Here is a 23,598-nt window from a genome sequence, read left to right as displayed (position 1 = left end):
CGACCCTAGAGTGTTGAAACACGTGTTGGCAAATTTCAATACATTAGAAATCCGGACTTATTACTCAGTCCGAATGCCAGTTTATGTGCTCTTTTTTGATAGCTACACTTCCCAATGTCCTACAAGGTGATCTGTTTGAAATTGCTTAGTTTGATTTGTAACTAGCTCATGTTGGTTATATTACCACAGACTGCTAAATGTGGCTTTTCAATGACTTTGAGTTGAAAGTTTCTGAAGTTAACCAACACACCAACCATTTAAAATTAATATATGTGGTTTTGCAATTACTTTGAGTTGTAAGTTTGTAGAGTTAACAAATACTTCCTTTACCACTTCCAATAATAAAATCCGCCACAAGGCACACCTTATGCTTATTCTACTACTGGTTTGTCATTAATATATCAAGTTGAGTTCAGACATCATGTATGGTAAAAAATGTCTGGTCCCCTGCATGAGATCCACTCCTGTCTGAGCATGAACGTGCAATAAAGCAGTCAGATGTGGCATTTTAATCTTATCAATGTCTTTTTCCAAATGTAATAATTGTGTGCCTTTGTCAGTCTGGTGGCAAATACATCTTTAAATATGAGCCATACTTGGATGTGGCAGCACACATCCATTTGATATTAAACTAGTGGCAGCTCTTCTGACCAATTGAGGACAGTAATGATGTGTATTGGTGTCTGGCCTGACTGTCTCCACAACTGCCATGTGGAACAATGGCCAGGATGTTGCATCATTGCTCCCTAGAGGAAGGCCAACATCTTGAGGACGTAAGCCTCAGAGGCAGTACTGACATAGCAAATCCACTCTTACAACAGGGTGCTGACTACTGGAGTCCTTTTGAAGTCAGCAGACAAGGAAAGGGGCCAGATCTAGTTTAGCCAGAAGGGAGAGGTGAGCTAAGAGAGTCCTAACCCATCTGTGTCTGCTGTTTAGGAACTCAGTGTGTTATGTCCAAAGGCAAAGGGGCCTTATTACAACAGTCTGGATTGGACCCCATACAGCTGGCTTCCTTTGGCCCAATCCCCTATGACATTTTGCCTTTATAAGGTGAAGGAATCCTCTCCATTTTGATACATTCTGGACTCTATAAAGAACAAGAGGAATTGACTGAGGGATACATTCTATCCCAAAGTCCTCTTCCAAGGAGGTGAAGAAGCGGTCAGCCCTAACACCTAACCGTTCCCAGGGAACAGTGGATGTGAATTGCTGTGGACCAAGGACTCTTTGCTGTCTGCACTGGAACCATGCTCCTGTTCAAGGGGGTGAAGGATGGTGAAGGATGTCCTGTTATTTTTATTTGTTTAGTGTGTTACAGTTTATAACCAAACTTTCACACAACAGTAGGTTTGAGGATAGCTCAGGGGCAACGCATTTGTCTTGGAAGCAAGACAACACATAGCAAAACAGGTTGAAATCCCGGGCTTGTGCTTGCGCTTGTGCTTGCTTAGAAACTGGTCCCTGGTATTAAGCACGTTATAAAAGAACAATTATAATTATAACATAAGAATATATACTATACAAATCCATTAAAAAAAGCATTATCTTACAACCAAATCTTATTACATTATAAAACAAAGCACTTTAAAATCTGGTTAACAAAAACTAAAACAACAATATATAATGTAGTTTGTTCGGCATTAAGAATGCAGGAATCCCTCTAGGTGCCAACCAGCTTCATGGAAAGGAAGCGCAGAATTAAAGGACTCATGTTGTGCTGGAAACCATGAGTGCACCTCCCAGCAACCCACAAGCTCTAAAGCAGTTGGAATCCTGTTTCGACACCAAGAGACATCATTGAGCCGGGTTGACTACCGTTGACACTTTTGAGCTGCCACGGGGCCTGTGCTGCTACTTTTCGCACTCCACACAAACTTTTAAAAAAATACTTCGCTTCGAGCCATTAAGAGGACAGCTCAACCCAATGAAGCAGTCCGACTCATCTCAACCCGATCTCAGGCTCAATATCATGGGAGTAACTGACCCGAGAGTTGACTTGACCCAGCAGAACTATTGCCTTGCAGCAGACCTGACTGCTGGCCCACATTGCTGGACCCCTTTATCCACGAGTAGATCAATGTGGCCTTTTTAGTGGTTATTTTATATGTCTAGTTAGATAGTGAGGCTGTTGCTGAGATGCCACAGACTGCAAACTTTTGAACACATTGTTTGTTCTTCCGTATACTGTCGGACTGACATATTTATTTTCTTTTTGTATAACTTTAATTGTTGATATATGTTTAGCTTTTGCTTAATTCATTTATATGACAGGTGTATGTTTATTGGCTCTGAAGACATTTTCCATTAATTTATTTTTGATTTTTTTATAGAATAAATAATTTTCAACATGCAAGGCATTACATTATTGGTTGTCTTCCTGATTTGCTCACATTTGAAATTTGCCTGACTTTATTGTTACAGTCTCGCCAGAGAGAAACACATCCATTGCCCTGCTCCCTCCTACACAAGAAATTTGAGAATAACTAATTTCCATTCCCTGGTGGGACAACTTCTCTGTTTATAACAAACTGCTGGAAGCCATTGCCTTACCATCTCGAATGCCGACTAGACCAGTCAGGAACATTCACTTTCAATCCGACTCAATGCTGAAATCCAGCTGTATCGCATCGACTCGAAAATCTTGATGCCGGCTTAACCGTGGCAAAATAATCTAGAAACCCAGCTCAATGCTGTTGAGCAACAAAGCAAGACCAAAGGTACTGTGAAGAGGACATGTGCCTCAGGTCTACTTTTTGGGACCATATTGACATTTAAGCCCCCCTTCTCTACCTTTTTCTTCATAGACATTTTCTTGAACAGTGACATTGTTGCTAATATATAGCCTGAACACCTCTGCTCATCTACACCTAGAGCACTTTCATAAAATATTGCAGTCTCTGTGTCTATTTTTTCTAGTGTTTTTTAATTAGTTGATTGCATTTGATTGTTTTATTAAAAGTCTTTATTCTTTATAGAAGTGTGTGGAAAGCTGAGAATTTGAAAGATTTATATAACATCGCTATAGTAATGCTCAGCAAAATGTTAACTGCAGTGTTTAACAGGTGCCTTACTGCCATTGCTGTGTGCGCCTTATGTTTTACTGCCCAAGTCCCAACCTCAAAGGCTTTACTGCCTAGAACCTATTAGAGCTTGCCCCCTCAGTTCTCACCTCTGACGTCCATCCCTTTTGGCATATGGGAGCATGTTTTAGGCTGCCGCTTTCCTAGGTGAGGCGACTTTAGCTGCCATGAGCTGTGTGTGAACAGTAGAAATAGCTGGCACAACAGTACCCAAAATGTAGTGCTGTTTGTCTTCCATCCTGATTATGTTTCTTGAGCATGAGAACGAAGCATGTAGCTAAGACTTGTATGCTTAGACACTGTCCTTGCACCTGACACATTATTTCTTCCCAATGTCTTGTCATGTCTGAAACCTCCATCTTCATTGACAGGCATGGGTACCCCAAGGTTTAAAACCCAGTGACTAGAGGAAAGGGGGTTGCTGTGCCAAGTTTCTTTTGTCATTGGGTTGCTGTTCGTCTTGGAAATGCTGCTTTGAAGATTTACCATTAAAGGTCTTTCACCAATGCACTGGATGAGTTTGTGGTTATTTTTCCATGACAGAACCTTCATTGGACATTCTTTTATGTAGGCATCATTTGACTTATGTTGTTTAAGTTGCTTCTGTTATCAGCTCACACAGTCCTGAAGATATAGCCTTTTCTCTGCCTACGCTACCAAAAGAGGTGAAGAAAGCATATCTTTCGGGCTGTACCTGGTTTACCATTACAATTGGGATCTCTGCTGGTTCAGTAATAGTGTCGGGCAGAGTGGACCGATGGTTTAGCCACTAGTCATCCCTGTACTTCTGCAGAGCAGTGACGGTTTTGTCACAAAGGGAGGACCAAACAGGTATATTCCATGCCATTCTGGAGTCCATATAACTCCTTCTCTTGTGTCATAGCAAACTGTCCTGAATGAGTGGAAGAACATATAACTATATAGTTCGAATGAGTGTGGAAATCGAATGAATATCTAGATCGGATGAGTTTATAGAATGGACGAACATGTCACGCGGACGAGTGTATAGAGCGGCCGGGGTATAGAGCGGACGAGCGTGTAGAGCGAATGAGTGCATAAATACGGAGAAGCGAGTAGAACACAGGACTGCGTAAACCAGATGATAGTGCAGAACGGATGAGCGTAAACCAGATGAGTGTGTAGAACAGACTAGTATGTGGAGCGGATGAGTATGTAGAGCGCATGAGTGTGGCTAGCGAATGAATACGGAAGTGCAGTGAATGTGTAGATCGCCGGAGCAGATGAATGTACAGACCTGGTGAATGTATAGAGCGGATGTGTGTATAGAGCGGATGAGTGTATAGAGCGGATGAGTGTATGAAGCGGATGAGTGTATGGAGCGGGTGAGTGTATGGAGCGGGTGAGTGTATGGAGCAGATGAGTGTATGGAGCGTTTGAGTATATGGAGATAATGAATGTACAGAACAGATAAAGGTATAGAACAGATAAGCATAGAGACGAATATATAGAACACGATATTGCTGTTGATTGCGTGAACGCACAAGTGCTTAAAGCGGATGAGTGCGAAGAGGGGGTGAGTGCAAAGAGGGGATGAGTGCGTGGAGCAGTTGAGTGCGTGGAGCAGTTGAGTGCGTGGAGCGGTTGAGTACGTGGAGTGGATGAGTGTGTAGAGGGGATGAGCACATAGAGGGAGACGAGTACGTAGAGGGGGATGAGTGCGTAAAGGAGGGCGATGAGTGCGTAGAGGACGATGAGTGCGCAGAGGGGGATGAGTGCGTAGAGGGGATGAGTGTGCAGAGGGGATGAGTGCGTAGAGGGGATGAGCGCGTAGAGGGGATGAGTGCGTAGAGGGGGTGAGTGTGCAGAGAGGGTGAGTGCGCAGAGGGGGTGAGTGCGCAGAGGGGGTAAGTGCTTAGAGAGGGTGAGTGAGTTGAGGGGGAAAGGCGTGGACCAAATAGTTAGAATGAATGAAGCAGATGGAACAGATGAATGCGCTGAGTGGAAGAATGAATGAGTGGAAGAACAGATAACTGGAGCAGATGATTGTACAGACCTTGCGAATGTATAGAGCGGATGAGTGTATAGAGCGGATGAGTGTATGAAGCGGATGAGTGCATGGAGCGGGTGAGTGTACGGAGCGGGTGAGTGTATGGAGCGGGTGAGTGTATGGAGCAGATGAGTGTATGGAGCGATTGAGTATATGAAGATAATGAATGTACAGAACAGATGAAGGTATAGAACAGATGAGCGTAGAGATTAATATATAGAACACGATATTGCTGTTGATTGCGTGAACACACGAGTGCTTAAAGCCGATGAGTGCTTAAAGCGGATGAGTGCATGGAGTGGATGAGTGCGTGGTGCGGATGAGTGCGTAGAAGGGATGAGTGCGTAGAGGGATGAGCATGTAGAGGGATGAGCGCGTAGAGGGAGATGAGTGCGTTGAGGGGGATGAGTGTGTTGAGGAGGATGAGTGCGTAGAGGGGATGAGTGCATAGAGGGGGATGAGTGCGTAGAGGGAACAAGTGCGTAGAGGGGACGAGTGCGAAGAAGGGGTGAGTGCGCAGAGGTGGTGACTGCATGGAGGTGGTGAGTGCGCAGAGGGGGTGAGTGCGCAGAGGGGGTGAGTTCGCACAGGGGGTGAGTTCGCAGAGGAGGGGAGTGTGCAGAGGGTATGAGTGCACAGAGGGGGTGAGTGCGTAGAGGGGGTGAGTGCGTAGAGGGGGTGAGTGCGTAGAGGGGGTGAGTGCGTAAAACAGATGAATGCATAGTACGCATGTGGGCATAAAGCAGATGAGTACCTGGAGCGAACGAGTGCCTGGAGCGATAGAATTGCATGACGTATATAGTCCGGTTTGGAATGCAGAGAACGTTTGAAAGAGCATATAACCCATCATATCACACCACCACGCTTACTCTCTCCTTTACATCACCACTCAACTAGAATACAGAGATACCATGACACCATTCGGTATAACTGTTCTCATACCAACATCCGCTGCTTACTCCACATCATTCTATGTAAACACTGCTGGTTTCACACCCCCAGCCAGGCGTTCTCCTCAGGCCTAACGCAGCCACATCCGTTCCGGATAAATCCTGCCAGAACGAACACATTCTCCTGATCTCTCAACCACCACACCTACCGCTAAGAAGCAGCTATTACATGAATACCGCACGAGCTGCACACATACCCGGTGCTCACACGCACATTTTGACTCTCCCTACTCTCTCTACTGATCTGAACTTTGGTTCCCAAGGGCGTTCAACCTACCAGCGCCTTCAGACCATACCAATGGTATATTAGGCGCTATATAAGTGCAAAATAACAGAACATAACATAACACAAAGGCCACAGTTCACCAAACAAAACCTGGCACTTCCACTGTAGGCCAGTGTCTAAAGACCGCCAATAGTCAGCAACCACTCTCTGTGACGGATGATAAAGCGGGTCACAATCAAAATGATTTGGAGAAGCAAATGTGAATGGCACTAACACTACAACATGTCGGTGAAACGGATCAGCCAATACTTATCTATCAAACCTTTACAGCAGGAACAATTAAACAGACAGCAGCAAGTCTTCAAAAGATTGGCCAAAGGGGGACTAAAATCAGGGACATGGCCTTGGAAGCCTGCATTTAAGCCTGTATGCAACAGGAGTGACACAAGTCTTTATCATGGGATGAGGCCATGCCACCCCTTATTTCATAGTAAGAGAGGCAGGAGTGTGGAAGTCAGCCCAACAGTGCTCCGGAACCCCGGTACTGCTAGTCAATCAGGGAAGATGAGCAGGCATTTGATTGTCATGAACACGCACTTAGATAGAAAAGTCCTGGCTACCTCACTGGAGTGCATCACAGTGCAAATTGCTGTCATGACTCACGGGTCCTGACACTCCGCAGGTCCAAGGCACACATAAGGCAGCTCACCTCCCCCTTCATCATCGTTGCTGTGTAGGCCTGTTGTTCACCAGAGAGCCTTGCAAGTGGGGAGCCGAGCTAGGTCCCTCAATAGCCTCCAATCCTCAGAGCAACAGTTCCAGAAAGGCCACCCACTGCAGCAAGTCACCAGAAACCACACATACATCTCAGATTTCATTGCTCCTCTCCATGGCCATGTCTCTGGTTTTAGTTCCCCTTAGGCCAACGTTTTTAAGAATTTCCATTGTGGTACATGTTTAATTGTTTTGCAGCTTCAGATACTGCCTGTAAGTGACTCTGAGTTGGCTGATGATGGGTGCTACCAGATATCCCCTTCACCATGCATCCATCTTGTCAATTGTCCAGCCATCTGGGTGACTTAATACCTGTTGTCAAACATTACTCGCCTACCATAGGGTCAGCACAGCGGTTTTTTACTGTGGTTTGTCTTTGGTCTACCAACAAATAACCCTGCATGAAAAATCACAATCAGAACATTTGACTTCACTTGTCGCTCTGTTTCGGCATGCTGGATTAATAGATTGGCATTCGGGCTGGCATCTGCTGATTTTCAGCATCTCGTGCAGGCGTTCTTTGGTGGTGTGGCTGGCGGTGGCTATTTTCAGGATGACATTTTGACATGGGGAATGGTGACAAAAACACACAAATAATGGGTGCAGTGTTTTAAACATTATGCAAGGTAAAGCCTGACCATAAAAGTGTCAACGTTTCAGTTTAGTGTTAGGACCATTATTAGGGCACACAATTGATGAGGAAGTCATTAGGTGCCGACCACCTTCTCCTCAGTCAGAAGAACAGGTCCAAATGTTTCTGTTGGTGGCTCGATATTACGTCAAGTTCATGCTTTCATATGATAGAAAAACTGTAAACATGAAATAACTGCTTATGAAAAGAACAAAATGTGTGTGGTCCAAGAAGTGCTGAGGCAGTGGTGGAAATGGAAAACAAGTTGGTGGGGGATCCCACAAGGGCCAGGTGGGGGCGGAGTTTGGCTGCTTCTTTTCTGAACTAAATATCAATTCCACTTTAAACCACTTCCATGGCACTGGTGATGAGTTACTTCACTATGTGGATAACAGTTTTGACCAGTGTTGCTGAGTAAATATTCTTTAAAATGCACAATTTGCTTCCCATTTTATTTATTTTTAAAAACTCCCCCTTGGGTACTATTCAAACAGGGTGATTTCTGTTCGCCATGAGCAATGTTTTCTTTTACTTAAACCACACCCCTGACACAGCTACTACAGCTCCCATCTGAAAGCAGTTGGGTGGCTGCTTCGTATGTGATAGTTTCAATGTTAATAGGGGTATTTATTTATTCATGCAATGTTTTTCAGATAACTATATAGTTATTTATTCATGCAATGTTTGTCAGATACAGGTATCCAACAAACATTGCATAAATAAATAAACCGGGTCCATTTATATGACACACATTGCATAAATAAATAAACCGGGTCGTGGCTGAGGACTGTAACTTCCTCTTCTGACCCCTTGCACGGGGTCACCAGAGGAAGTTACAGTTTGTTTGCGGGCGCTTTTTTTTTTTCCAGAGCTGACTCTGGCTGAATCCCAAGATCCGGCTACACATCTGGTGCCGGATCTCGGATCCGGCGAGAGCCAGTCCAATTGCCAGCGCTTTGCTGAGGATAATATGAGGTACTCAAGAGCAATGTACACAAGGCAACTACTATGTCGATACTTGGTGTTAAATGCAATACAGTATTGAGAGGTGGGAGTGTGGTCTGAATTGACACACTGACAAAGGGGGGTGTTTTGGCTCAATGCATTTGCCTCAAGAATGCTGAGGGATGCCGAAAGGAAATATGCAGTGATTGAACTGGGGATATCAGCCTTATAGTGGAAATCCAAGCATTTCCTCACATTGTTGTGCAGCCAATGGAATTGTCCAAATTATTCACAAATCTCTCATTCATGTACTGACTACCAAGGGCTTATGGTCAGTGTCACCAAGTACTGCTGAGTGGGTGGTGGGATTGCAGGAGTTCAATTCTCATGTGGACTGTGTTCCAGGAGCCAGGAATTGTGTGGCCGAATATCTATCTGGTTTGCCATGCGACATGAGTGAGGAGGTGGTTGCGGATACATTCTATAGTTTCTAAAGGTAAGTGGTTGGCTGTGTGCGAGGATGATGAGGGATAGAAGTGTATAAATATTGATTTACAAGAAGTGTGTCATTGCCTGAAGGACGGAATCAAGGATCATGAGATGGTTTGGGATGTGTTGGAGGAGGGTACCTGGCGCGTTACCTCCGCTCTAAGTTTTGTTCTGCCCATGTGTTTAAGACCCAAATGGGAGTCAGTGGTACACAAGGGGCACGTAGGCAGTTGCCTTACCAAAAGACATTTGTCGGGGAAAGTACTGGTGGCCATTTAGGCACAGGGACATAGAGAGTGCAGTGAAGGAATATGACCATGTGCATTTAGTGACAAGAGTCAAAAGGCATCTGGGAATCTGGGAATCCTGTAGCAGTGCATGTTACGGTAGGAAACAAGGTTGCATCTGACATTTTGGAGCGTGTGGCGTTGATGGGGACCAGCTGCAGAATTATGGTTGCAAGGGCAGACAACTTTTTTAAAATGACTAGACGATGGAATCAGTGACTACAGAGAAAGTGATAGATTTCTTTAAGATCTTTTTGCGAGGGTGGGAATTCCACAAACCTTAGTCACTGCAAATGGAGTCCAGTTTGTGTCACATACTATGTCGGATTCTCTCAAAGAGGTAGCCTTTTATCATTACAAGGCAGAATGTTTCAACCTTAAGGATAATGATGTTGTGAAAGCAGTAATTTGGTTTGTCAAGGAGGCCGTGCAATTGGGGTTAGTTGATTGTTCTGATTGGAGGAAGGTGCTGCCAGAGTCAGTGAAAGCATGTATGATAACCAATTGAAATTGACCTGTGGCAGGGTGAAAGTTGTGCCCTCTCTGGCTGAAAAGTAATGAGGTTGAGTCTGCGCATATGAAGGCAGTCATGGAGAAAGTTGCTAATCAGCAGAAAGGTGGACATTGGATCATGATCTCAAGCATTGGGTTCACAATGAATGTGACCAAGATCGCTGTGTCTGGAACCTTTTCTTCTTCATTTCGGTAGGGCACCTGTTACTTTCACAAAATACTAAGATTATGTCAAATCTCTGGTAGTGGTTCTTTTTTTCCCTCTGATTTTATCATTTTCTCGTCGTACATCATTCTGTTCTTTTAGGGTGGATAGAATGGGCAGGTCTGTGTTGGCCTTGCACAATATACATCCATGCAATGCCTTGTTACCATTGGTTTGTCGATCTTATACGCTTTGATACTTGTATGATGCCACTGTGTTTCTACATAACATGGTTCAGACTACGCCACACTGAATATCTCGACAACCCACAGTGCTTGAAGGCCATAACAATGGCTTTCCTCCTTTGTTTTGTTGTTGAGAACAACTTTGCCGAATTAGTTTTGACCGATTTTACTACTTTTATTACTGCGTAAAAAACAGGGGGAGACCCCCTGCACCCTCGCCTCCATCCCCCAACTTGCTATACCAACCGTACCATCTATAGTTTGGCGGTAACAAAAAGTGTTTAAAAAATCTGCCCTAAAAATGTTGGCAAATTTGTTGACGAGAAAAGGGAGGAATACCATAACAGTCACAGCTAGACGGTACATAAATTCAACATGACATAACATACAAAACACCTTTGACATAGACACCGTTCTGTTCCACCTTCAGTGAGTGTTTGGAGACAACCTGAGAGCCATTAAGGTGGTACACAAGTAAAGAACATAACAGCATGTTTATCCCGGTTTGCGTCTTGCTTTTCAACTCCTCCCCGCCCCCTTCTTTTCCTTCCCATTCCCCTCAGGAGGGTCAACTGACTGGCCTCGTGGTGATTGGACAGTTCGTCATCCTCATGTTAGCAGAGCCACGGGGCCTCCCAATTCAGATTCTTAAGGACAGGTTGTTGTACCCTTAAATAACGAAAAGGATGCTAGCCTCGGCCTTTTAGTTGGGAGCCAATGTTGCATTTGGGGTATGTGTGTTTGTGGGGGTGATGGGCAAATAAAACTGTTTTGTCCCTCTACCATTATACATATGTCTGATTGTCCCCTGAATTGTGCTGTAAATCCCCAAATGAAAAAATGTATCATCTTTTAAATGTACCAACACATATTTCTCTCTTTTGCAGATCACACTACTTGATTTTGTTATGTATGATATGATAAGGCATTTATAACGCGCCTATACGCAAGTGTAGTGTCAGTCCAGACTACACCTGGACTTTGAGGACATAATAAAAAGGCAGTTGAGATTTTTACAAATGCCTGGTAAGATAACATGCCATCCTTTGATGCCGGAAGTGCCTTATTTGGGAGTCAGTCTTAAAAGAGGTTGTTTGTACTTTCACGATTGTTATTGCAATCCAGACATAGAATTGTAACCGCTGCCTGAATCCCCATTTGTAACGCAATTGGCACAGTGCCTGTAATAAAGCAAGACACGAGTGCAGGAAGGCCCAGGAGACTGGAGGCCGGTCGGGAGGTTCACTTGTTTCTAGAAGCTACTTTCAGATCTGCGCGCGTCTTCATTTACTGCACGGCTCCAGGTCTGCTATTGGTGGAACATTCACACATAACGCTCCCCATGACATCTTCAACACCCACGCACTCAGCATTGCTCAGACATTCTCCCACTCACAGTATCAGGTTTTAAAGCAATCTTGCTGGTTTTTAAAGGGGTTTTTGAAGGGTTTCAAAGTGTATCAGACGCCAAAAGCACAATTACTGTTGGTGCTGGAAGGGTGCCTCACTGTTCATCTGTTTTGGGTGAAATTGATTTGTGTTTCAATCCCATTTTCTCCACTTTGGGCGCTGAAGTCTTTCCCGTGTCTCGCTTATGTCCAGCATACATACAAATGCTGTCACGTGCAGAGCATTCACTTCTGAGTGAGACAGTCGAATAAACTGGAGCACTCCTTCGGGTGTGCCCATTGTCTGAGGCTGGCCTAGTAGGTTTGGCACATGGATTTTGGACACCCACTTTCTACTTTTCCTTCCCTCTTCCCCCCTTAGCTTCTCGAAATGTTGCTGACCCAATTCAGTGCTGCAAAAAACGGATTGTCCAGTAAATTGAGCTGTTTTCCAAATATGATCTGGCTCCACCCTACTGGCACGTCTCTTAAGTGCCGGCGACGAGTATGCTCATCTTTTTCTGCATAGACTTACATAATAGCCTGGCAATTAAGGGATTTTAGACTAACTAAGAAACTGAGAGAAGTGGCTGAAAAGGGCTGGCATATATTCAGTTATTCACTGAATTCAGCAACTTTCTAAGTGGGGCCCAATGTCTACAATGCCCTAGCACTCTCCATAGGTTTGCTGGCAGGGCCCGATGACTGCTCGGGCGACGGGAACCTCGATACTGAAGGAAACACTTACACCTACGTTTCTTCCTAGTCACCCACCTATCCATCCATACAATACATGGCTGTTGAAGGGTGATGGGCTCGCAAGCACGATCTTTGGGTGCACAGTGTTTACATTCTTGGCATGCAGCTCAAAGACTCCCTCCCCACGTCTCACCTGAGCATTGTGTTGTGGACTTACTGTGCTATAAAGCGCTATACAAGCAACACACACATAACCTTATGTGATGAAAGTCTTGTCGTACAAGCAGCCCCCTGTACAGGATTCTGTGCTGTGCAGTGACTGCACTCTCAGACAACGTTACAGCACTGGGGTGTCATACTGTGTACTGTACTGCAATCAGTCGCTGCTGTATAGTTTTATGTCATAGTCAAAGATACAGTACTGCCGAAAAAAGAGCAGCTGTCAAAGATACTCTTACAGTACGAGTCACCTTGGGCAAATCAATTATTTTCCTGTAATGAACTGGTCATCATATTTTTGCCTGCAGTTTAATGTGCAGTTCATCACATAATCACAGGGTCCAAAACTGTAATCAGTCGCTCCAGGAAAGATAATGAATCTTTTATAAAAGCTAACACAACCGGGATTTGCACCTGTGTTGCGTTGTGTTGTTTTGCTTCCAGGATAAGGACGTTGTCCCAAGCTATTCTCCCAGCTAATTGTGATGATAAGAATGTCTCAACAAATGTGTCTTATTATACCTTGCTAGTGTGGTGTTTCTTTAATGGCAGGCAAAGTCTGCGTATGCATATGTGTTTCTCCTGTACGTATGAATGTATTACATGACCTGCGGTAGTGGCCATGTAGTTATGGTTAAGTTGCAAAACCCATAGGAAGAGCACTTTTTGGGCAGATTATAACTTCGCTCTTCATGGACAAATCCTCACCAAACTTTGCAAAAAAAGTAATGGCCCACTCCGAATTTTCCTGCAAAGTTTGGTGAGGTTTGGTCAAGGGGGGGGCAACGTTATAGGGGGGGGCAGCAACATTTCTTTTTTTCCCATAGACATAATGGGAAAAACCTTTGCTCACACCTACAGCCCAAACCGCTGGACGGATTTTCACCAAATTTGCTGCAGGAGCGGCGGCTTGGTCCCGAACGCGTGCTTTTGTTAATTTGGTGTAAATCCGTCCAGTAGTTTTATTTTAAATGACCAAAATGGAAGGCAAAAAAATTAGTGATATCCATGTCCGCTCTGCGGACACACTTCCCTGTTCGCTCCGCGGACGGGACACCGATTGGCTAATAGACTTGCGTCATGTCCGCGGACACACAACGTGTTCGCTGATTGGTTGGAGTGAAGCGTGAGGTGCGTCAGATTTTTGGAAACACCCGCCATCTTGGATTCGCGGACATCGGCCGGTGTCCGCGGACATTGCGGTAAAAACATATTAAAAAACACAACATTGCACTTGTCAAAAATGATCAAATAATCTCTGGGGAGGTGAGGGGTGATAAGGATGGGATGGAATATAGCTTATGCCATTTTAAAATAAATAGCAGTTTTGCTAAAAGTATGTACTGTGTACTAGATGGATAATGAGTAGGAATAGGTGTTGGAGCTGTGCAATGGACATTTTGAAGTTGAAAGTTCCTAGATCCTAGATAGAAAATGCAGTTCCGAACTGTCCGCGAAGCACAGATCTTATCGTGAAGTGCGGACGGGTTCTCGGATACGTCATCATGCCACGCGCCAGCGTATGGTACTGTCCGGAAGGTCTGCAATGAAGGCAGATGTTCGTAGACGTCTATGGATGCAAAACTAGTTGAAATAGTTGCTAAAAGTGTATAGAAGTGTTAAAATGAAAAAATGATTCTAGAGATGGGAAATGGCAGAGTTTCAAGGTGACACTTTGTAAATTGGACACAAATATTTCTATATTGGGTAAGTATGATATGATATTAGTAAGTTGTAGGAAAATAGCATGCCCTGGTAAAAACTCATGAAGTTCACTGAAAAAAATTTGTTAAAGGGATGTTATGGTTAAGTTGGACTAATAAAAACCCATGAAATTCAATGAAAAACTTTGTTAAGGGGACATTATGGTTAAGTTGCACTAATAAAAACCTTCGAAATTCACTGAAAAAACTTTGTTAAAGGGGCGTCATGGTTAAGTTGCACTAATAAAAACCTATGAAATTCAATTAAAAAACTTTGTTAAGGGGACATTATGGTTAAGTTGCACTGATAAAAACCTATGAAATTCAATGAAAAACCATTGTTAAAGGGGCGTTATGCTTACAAGTAAAATACTGAAAAAAACCTGAAATTCGCCAGTTATGGTAGGCTAAGCAACCATAACTCGCGCCACACCGCGCACTGCTAAGACTAACACCCAGGACATCCAAGATGACATCACAAATGTCATTGATGACATCACATGTCTGGCTCCCTCTTTTTTCCTTTACTGACACATGTAGGCCAGTAACAGTCAGGAACTAAAAATTTAAAGAGTACTATATTTGTAGACTTATACTTCAAATATGTTCTTACAGTAATTCACTTGGGGTTCACTCACAGCATATGAAACATGTACATAGGGGAAAACACATACTTGCAAGACAGCAATGCTTTCTACGTATGAAGATGATCAGTAAGGTTATCATCACTTTTTTTTATAGTTTTGCTGTTTTTTTATTACTGTACTTTTCCTGGATATGCTCATATTTGTATACATTGTATTCACACTACTTTCCTTAGGGTCCAGTCACATTATGTGATACTTGTAAATAGGGAAGTAATAGCTTTAAAGCAGAGCAATCATTTCTGTGCATGAAGATAATCAGTTAGGTTATGAAGATTGTCTGGCAATACTGCTGTTTTTTTGTTTACTTCATTTTCCCTGTATATGCTCATATTTCTATGTGTTGTTATCTGTTTCTGTTTTGTTTGCAACATTGCAATTATGTAGTAACAGGGTTTTATTGGCTACTTATTAAATGTTTCACAGTACGCAAAACTCTAATAAGAAAGCATTTGCCATTTTACTATTCAACATGGCAAGATTATTAATATTGCACCTCCATCATGTATGCTCCACACAATGCCTATGTTTCTACATGAGTATCTTAGTATACTAAAGAACTTATTAATAGAATGCTATTTGTATCACTGCATTGGTTAATGCACTACGTACCTCATGATATCTATTCCAATGACCCTTGACACTTTTATATCAACATTACAATGAGAACCCCTTGTACAGACTTTTCATGAAAAGTAAATACACATGTGATGTCATCAGTGATGTCATCAATGACATTTGTGATGTCATCTTTGATGTCCTGGGTGTTAGTCTTAGCAGTGCACGGTGGTGGCGTGAGTTATGGATGCTTAGCTTACCATAACTGGTGAATTTTAGGGGGTTTTCGGTTTTACTTGTAAGCATAACGTCCCTTTAACAACGGTTTTTCATTGAATTTCATAGGTTTTTATCAGTGCAACTTAACCATAATGTCCCCTTAACAAAGTTTTTTAATTGAATTAAGTTATATATAAAGAAGAAACCCAGCTGGGAAGCAACGCAGCGCTGTACACAGGGGGCCCACTGGGAATCCTTATGGCATTGACACAGTCAAACCAACTCTACTCGCCACCCAACACACAGGACATGCTCAAGATGATGCTACAGTACTAGGGATTTCGGGCAAGGCAATTGTTATTTTCTGCAATGCAACATAAAGACTTCTCATGTAAAGTTCAGGCTGTGGGCAACGAAATGTTAGAAGGCACATAGCACCGAGACTATAACAATGTCAATTAGGCGCTATATACATGTCACATAGCATAACATAACATATATAATAGGGGGCAGGGAAATTGAGAAACCCACACAAAGATTTGGAAGAATAAAGAGAGAGAAGGATCTGGAAAAGAAATAAAGAAATAAATCATGGTGTCTGTGCACCTTATTCATAGAGACACCCACCTGGGCACAATGAACGTGGCTATATTTATATAGGTTAATGAGTACTGTCCTCCCATCTTTATAACAATAATACTATTGTGCTCTTTTGCTGCATTTCATGCCAGACTCCTCCAGATTCTTAGTGATGTAATAACAGGGGTCATTATTACCAGCGCAGGGAATGCACTGGACCAAGACGGCGAGGCACTTGGGCAAAACATGTCTTGCCGGAGTGCCACTCCGACCCCCAGACGCTGGGTCCAGCACATGCCTCTTGCAGCCTAGATTTTTAAAGCAGTATGCTCTGTTGTTAAAGCTGTAGGTTGCTCACACTCCATGAGTAATCCGTGTGTCAATGAGTTTTCCGAAGACTCAGCAGTGTAGGCAGATACTGCCAAAGTCTCACATGTCCAAACTGATATATAAGTCCTGCAATTTACAGAGATCTCTTTATGAGGGTGAATATTGTGACCAATCAAAACAGAAGAGTCCATTATTCACTAAAAAGAGTTTTTTATTGAGTCACTACAAGACATGTTTAACATTTAAAATTGTAAACATTATGATGTTCACATAATGCTCTTTGCTTTTATGCAAATAGTTAGGGTTAGGTTCTATGAAGAGATATTGGCCCTCATTACAAGTTTGATGGTCCGGAATCCGGTTTTACCGTGAAAGTGGTGACACAGTTTCTGTGACCGCAAGCATGCAGAGGTAAGGTATGATTATTGTCTGTCGTCCGCCCGCACCAGACCATTGCGGAAACGGTGTCACCGCCGTAACGGCAACACCCACCGAGACAGATGCACTGGGTCCAATGGTAGCGGTACATCCGTTTCCACCACGGTCGTACCGGATACGGAAATACCGGTGCCGGAAACACTGTGATCGCAGAAACCGGAAAGAGAGCGGCGGCCATTACTGAAACCACAATCCACTGCAATCCTCAGTAACCACAAGGCCTACAGCTCCTGTGACTGCTGACATACAACAACCAAGATAACATCAAGGATTCCAGCCACCCGCCAGCGCAAACCCAGCTTCAGCGAGGCGGAACTGATAATGTTTGTGGAACACATTGTGGACAATGCGCGCTGCAGTTTAGTACAGATCAAAGGTGCAGCACGCAGCAGAAGCGCACAGAGATCTGGTCAGCCGCTGCACAGTAGTGCACAGCAGTTGGTGTCACAGTGCGCACGGTGAAGGACTGCCACAAGCGGTGGGACGATTTGCGGCTGCGTGTCTGTAACCTGATGGCAGCACACAGGCAGCACAGCACTGGCACAGGAGGGGGACCATATTCCCCAATGAAGCTCCAGACATGAGAGGAGAGGTGCAGCAGCATCATGCACCTTGAGGGGATTGAGGGAGTCGGTCAATCAGAGGTCGGAGCTGGCACACCTGCCGAGGCCGGTAAGTACACAGAGCGCAAAGCCATGAGCGCAAATTATGGAAGACCCCCACCCCCAGCCAGGTCCCAGAGGCACACAACACATTCACCATTGACCCCCCTCTCCCAGCCAGGGCCCAGAGTCACACAACACATCCACCATTGACCACCCGCACCCCAGCCAGGGCCCAGAGGCACACAACACATCCACCATTGACCCCCCCAGCCAGGGCCCAGAGGCACACAAAACATCCACCATTGACCTCCACCCCAGCCAGAGCCCAGAGGCACACAACACATCCACCATTTACCTCCCCCCCTCCAGCTAGGGACCAGGGGCACATAACACATCCACCACTGACCCCCCCAGCCAGGGACCAGAGGCACACAACACATCTACCATTGAACCCACCACACACAACACCCCCATGTGACAACACCATCAGGGTAGGCAGACGGCGTGCAACTGTGTGCAAGCCGTGATCTACACACCCAAGTGCATCACCCATCAATGTGTGTACTTGCAAGTGGACAAAGTATGAGGAGTGCGTTGCATGTGACTGCCCCATTCACATCCTGTCACACGACCAACATCATGCCCTAAATTCCCCCACATGCACATCAACCGACAATGACTCAGCACAACAGCCAACAGCAAGGGGGACTGCACGGGGCTGTCAGACAAGGGAATCCCAGGACGCCCCTGCCAGCACCTCCGGCAGACAAGCATCCGCCACAGTGATGGTGCACGATGACACAGACACCACCATCCATGCTGCGCCTGCAGTACAGCATGTGGTAACACCAAATACAGCAGCAGCCCCTTCCATTGCACCCAATAGAGCATGTGGACAAAACAGCGACAACAACGCAGCTAGCGTCGAAAGTGTGGCAGGTGAACAGGGTGCTGACGCACCCGAGAATGCCAATGATGGGGGCAACACCACACCAGAACAGCTGGCCACATTCTTCCCCATGGGACTACACAGTCTGATGCGCTCCCCCACACCTTCCATCCCGGAACTCTGTGCACGACTACAGCGCATCGAGCAGCACCTGGCCAGCCTCATACAACTTGTTCATCAACAGCTCCAGGAGGCTGCAACGCGAGAGCACTGCCACCTCTGTGGGCCGCCTCTCACATGCCATTGGGCGGTTTGCCACTACAAACATGGTGTTATCATGGCGGGTCAGGGAGGGCACCACATTATGTCCAATATTGCTGAGACAATGCTGGTTGCCCAGCAGGCTTTCATGGGCCGTGTGCCAGCAACAAACCCTGCTGTGGCCTCCGCCAGCAGCACACCCTCGAGTTCCGTGACCAGCAGCCCTCGTAGGAGGTCATCACAGCTGGCAGGTGCCTCTGGGAGGGACAATCATGGGCACAGCGTGGCCAAAAATAGGCTGTGCATTGCGGAACTGCTAGTCCTTGTGATGGGGTCCGGGTTGTTGGGTGGGAACTTTGGGGAGGTGGGGGTGGTTTTTAGTGGGTTTTTTCAGTTTGGGCCTGGTTGGTGGGTGGGAACGTTGGGGAGGTGGGGCTGGTCTTTAGTGAGGTTTGTCAGTTTGAGCCTGGTTGGTGGGTGGTTACGTTGGGGAGGTGGGGGTGGTCTTTAGTGGGGTTTGTCAGTTTGGGCCTGGTTGGTGGGTGGGAACGTTGGGAAGGTGGGTGGGCACGTGTGGTGTACGTCATAATCCTAATCCTGTTTCCCCTGTTAATCCAACAATATAGTGGTGTGCAAATGCAAATGACGAGTGGACATTCACATTTCGTGTGCATTTAAATCATTTATTGTAGTGCTACAACCTGAAGTGCTGAATATGCACATGTGGTACTTCAGAACAAATTGTGTATGGGTGCTCTACGTGCATGTTGTCCATCAATGGCACCCTGGCCTGGTAGTGCACCCATCCCATCACCGTCTTCATCCTCATCATCATCATCATCCTGGGGCCTGTTTCTGCTCACCTGCCACTGTTTAACGCCATGTCCGTGGTGCCGGTGATACCGGCACGGTGTTCACAGTGTTTCCGCCATGGTTATGGTGGTATTTCTGTGTCCGTGCTACTCGTAATGTGCCCGATGTTGCGCAATGCTGGTGATTGGGGGTGCGTTGCCGAGTCATCCCGCTGTTTACGCCCACGGGGCTACCGGGTGCGTTGACACCACGGGGGCCATTTTGTGGTGTTTCTGGCATCGCAGGTCAGAATGAGCCGGTCTGGTAAATGGTGCCGGTACGGGTTTACCGGCACTGTTAAATCCAGACCGGCTGACTTGTAACGAGGGCCATTGTGTTGTGCAACCTGGCCATGTACCCTGTTGTTTGGTCCCACCTCCTCCTTCCCACAGCCCCGCCCCTCCAAAGAGATGACAGTTCCCTCAGTAAATATTTTCCATTTCCTGCCCTGATTATTACCCCATTTTGAATGGCATATAATTCGTCGACCTCAGCGGGATGAAAGGCTGGGTGTGCGTATGTGTGTATGGTGAATGGTGTGTGTGCTTGTGTTCAGAGTTGCAAGAAAACCTACATTTCGTGGGTTTCTAAACCTTCAAATGTTGGGAGAGGTGCTAACTTCACGGGTGGTGGGGGCGGGGCAAACCTATTTATGTGGGGGCATCTAAATTCTTTATGCATGCTAATAAGACTATTCTAGTGCAGCCTCAATTTTACAAGCAGTTAACTCTCTCCTTTAAGTCTTAAAGCACCCTCTAATGGACTGCTGTGAGAATAAGCGGCCTCCTGTCCCCTCTCTATCCTTCCAATCACTCCCCTGGCATGCAAGTACTAAACCCACATCAAAATTTCAATTGCCCAAAGAATTATGCGTTTGAATGCATGTACTAAAAGTGCAATGCTTTACGTTAGTAATTGCGGGCCTTTGTTAACAGCGAAACCCAGGTGCCGTTTAACATCTGTGTCCTGTTTTGTCCAGCAACGGCTCTGTAGGTCAGTCAGGTTGAGTTAACATAGCCCACATTTTCAGGGGTGGCATGGGGAGGGCTGAAGCCCAGTCAGCTCAATGGTGTTGCGCCACTTCTTGTGTTTAATCCCTTAGTTACTTATTTGTAATCTTCATTACTCATAGCCCTATTCTTCCTCATCCCTGTACTTTTGAATGAGGCATTTTTCCTCATACACAAGTACTGGAATTAGGTAAATGGAGGTAATGCCTGGCTTTGTTACTTGTAATCTTCATTACTCCTAGTCCCTTCTGCATCCCATTACTTACCTATGAGCCAAGCAGCCTCATACATAAGCACTGGGACAAGGGAAAGGGACGTGGAGGCAATTCTGGGCTGAGAATCTGATTTTGGGCGTTGGGACAGGGGATGAGAGGAAATGTGTGGGGGGTGGGGTAGTGCAGCCAGTCTAGTCATTTCTTAGCTTGGCTTGAAGTTTCTTTAACTGGGCATCTCTGATAAAGCAGTCCTGCAAAGTGTAATTACCTGGCTAGACTGGCATTTGGGTGCTCCCAGTCTAGCCATTTCTTACTGCCGCATTGTATATTTTTCTGGGCATCTGTGATAAAATAACCATGATAAGTGTTATTGCTTCGACTGGCATTTTGGTGCCACCAGTCTAGGTGGTATGTCTAAATGCGGCCTGGCATGCTTTACTGCAATATGTTATTACATGTCTAGACTGTTCTACATTGTGCAGCCAGTTGTGCACAATGTAGAACAGTCTAGACATGGATTTATTTTTTATAGCAAAGTATTATCTTAATGAAAGCATTAATGTTCTTGTGCACTGTTGGTGACCTGCATGTATTGGATTTTTGGATTGGTGTTACCCTACAAAAAAAATAGCAAATGCTCTGCCCTTTTAGCCAATTTTTCTCAGAAATTTTTATGCTGTATAATGCATTAAAACACATATCTATATTGTTCCCCTAGTGTAGTGTGCGGTATAACCCTTCAGCAGCACGTTCCTGCATATTGTGCAAGCGTGGTGATTTAGGTGGGCCCAGAGTGTGGCGTGACCCATGATTTGTTGCCGAATTGGGGGGGGGGGCCTCAGCATGGCTCGCAGGGGGGCCCCAAAGTTTGTGTAACACCACTGGCAATTGACCGTTTTTTTGCCAACTCCTGGTGAAGCTGGAACCATTTTTAGAGTGGGGGTGCTGGTAAATGATGCCATGTCACCAAAAGCATAGGGGTGTGAACAATCCTGATGCTAATAAGCCAGCAGGTGTAGCAAATGTGCTAACTCCCTTCAGCGGAACTGTGTGATGTGGGGAAAAGCCTTCAATGTATTTCTGGAAAGATTTGATCCGCTGGTGCATTGAAAGCACATTGCCCAAATATATAATTAATATATGATATGCCTGGTGTTGTGCCTTTTTTTAGAACAGGTTCACCACTGAAATTATGGTCTCTTAAGCGCTCCTTTATATTATGGCTATGGTAAAGAACCGAACTGATGCAGTGACTTATTGGCCAGGCTTTTTCTGCCCATTTTGATCCACCATCAAGCACAGGGAGGAGTCAGATCAGTAATTCACATCATGAATGCATAAACAACATGTCCGCATGCACACAGCAGACATGTGCAACTCTCTAGCACTATGTTCTCTCTATATGTAAGTCCATAGCCTTCACATGTTTTTTGCTTGCACAGAAGAAATGAATACATGTGTTTGCAGAGAGAACGCACATTGCACGCTTATTCAGAGGTAAACGCTAATGCAACGGAGCAGAGAGTTTAGGGCTCCTCTTTGTGCACCAATGACAGTACATTTCATCAGTCACCTGTGTGGCATAGGTCGAATGGCCAGTGCACAAAATCGAATTGTAAATAAACCTGTATCTGTCCATTAGGTGGTGCTGGTCAATGGCATGATCCCAGGGTTATGCGATAGAGCATCTTCTATGCGCAGAGACGTGGCATGTGATATTGAGCAAAAAGCATCCTGGGATGCTTCTCCAGCATAGTGGGAGACGCATGTGTTTCTCTCTCAGTCCAGCAATACAGGCACATGAAACTGTATTATTCTGCAACATAGGATATGTTTCTTAAGGATCTGTACAGCTAATTCAGTATCGCCAAATGACAGGCATGGCAGGGATTGTGGAATGTATGGTTTTTGTACCATACCAGTGTTCACCCTACTGGCTCATGAGGATCAGAAGGAGCTCATATGAAATTTTCCGCTTTAAGTCCACTTCTTGGACTTAATGCGGCAAATTTAAAAAGGTGCCACTACTAAAGGTAAAGTAGATCTTCCAAGAAAGTCTGTCACATTACATTGTCCATGAAGTGTATAGCAGCCGTCCTGAGAAGTCCTTATGGGCTTTTTGGAGAGTAACAGCCGTTTGAAAAGAAAAGTGGAGTACTGTCCTATGGGAATTACAGCTGTCCTACAGGAATGGGTGGAACGCCTCTATTGTGTGTAGTGTAGTAGACCGGTGCATTAGGGGCATACTGACACACCTTGGGGATTCCAAATCAATGTGGGACCCCCAGAAATTGCAAGTAACAATGCAGGTGTTCCAGCTAGACTGATTAATCACAGTATCCTACAGATGGTGACACTGATTGATCTGATTGGCTCAACTAGCTGTTGCCAGGTGGAAACAAATGCAGACAGAGATGCTTTCCGTTCTGGAATGGGGGACAAAGGGCACATAGAGTGTTATGTCCTGACAGCATGGCCTGTACAACCGTAATACCCTATGAAGAGCATTGCAGCCTTGCTAATAAGCGTCACTATTATCTCATTAAAAGTATAGCCATTTTGATGAGACATACCTTGCAATCTCCTTTAAAAGTATAGTAGTCGTGAAGAAAAGTAGCATTCTGTTCCAATAAATCTATAGGAGACTGACAGAGAAGTGTGGCCCTCCTGCATTAAAGATTGAGATATTTAGT

Source organism: Ambystoma mexicanum, chromosome 6p (genome assembly GCF_040938575.1).
Source record: "Ambystoma mexicanum isolate Mex_15411 chromosome 6p, UKY_AmexF1_1, whole genome shotgun sequence".
Lineage (NCBI taxonomy): Eukaryota > Metazoa > Chordata > Amphibia > Caudata > Ambystomatidae > Ambystoma > Ambystoma mexicanum.
Note: the sequence above shows the minus strand (reverse complement) of the source record.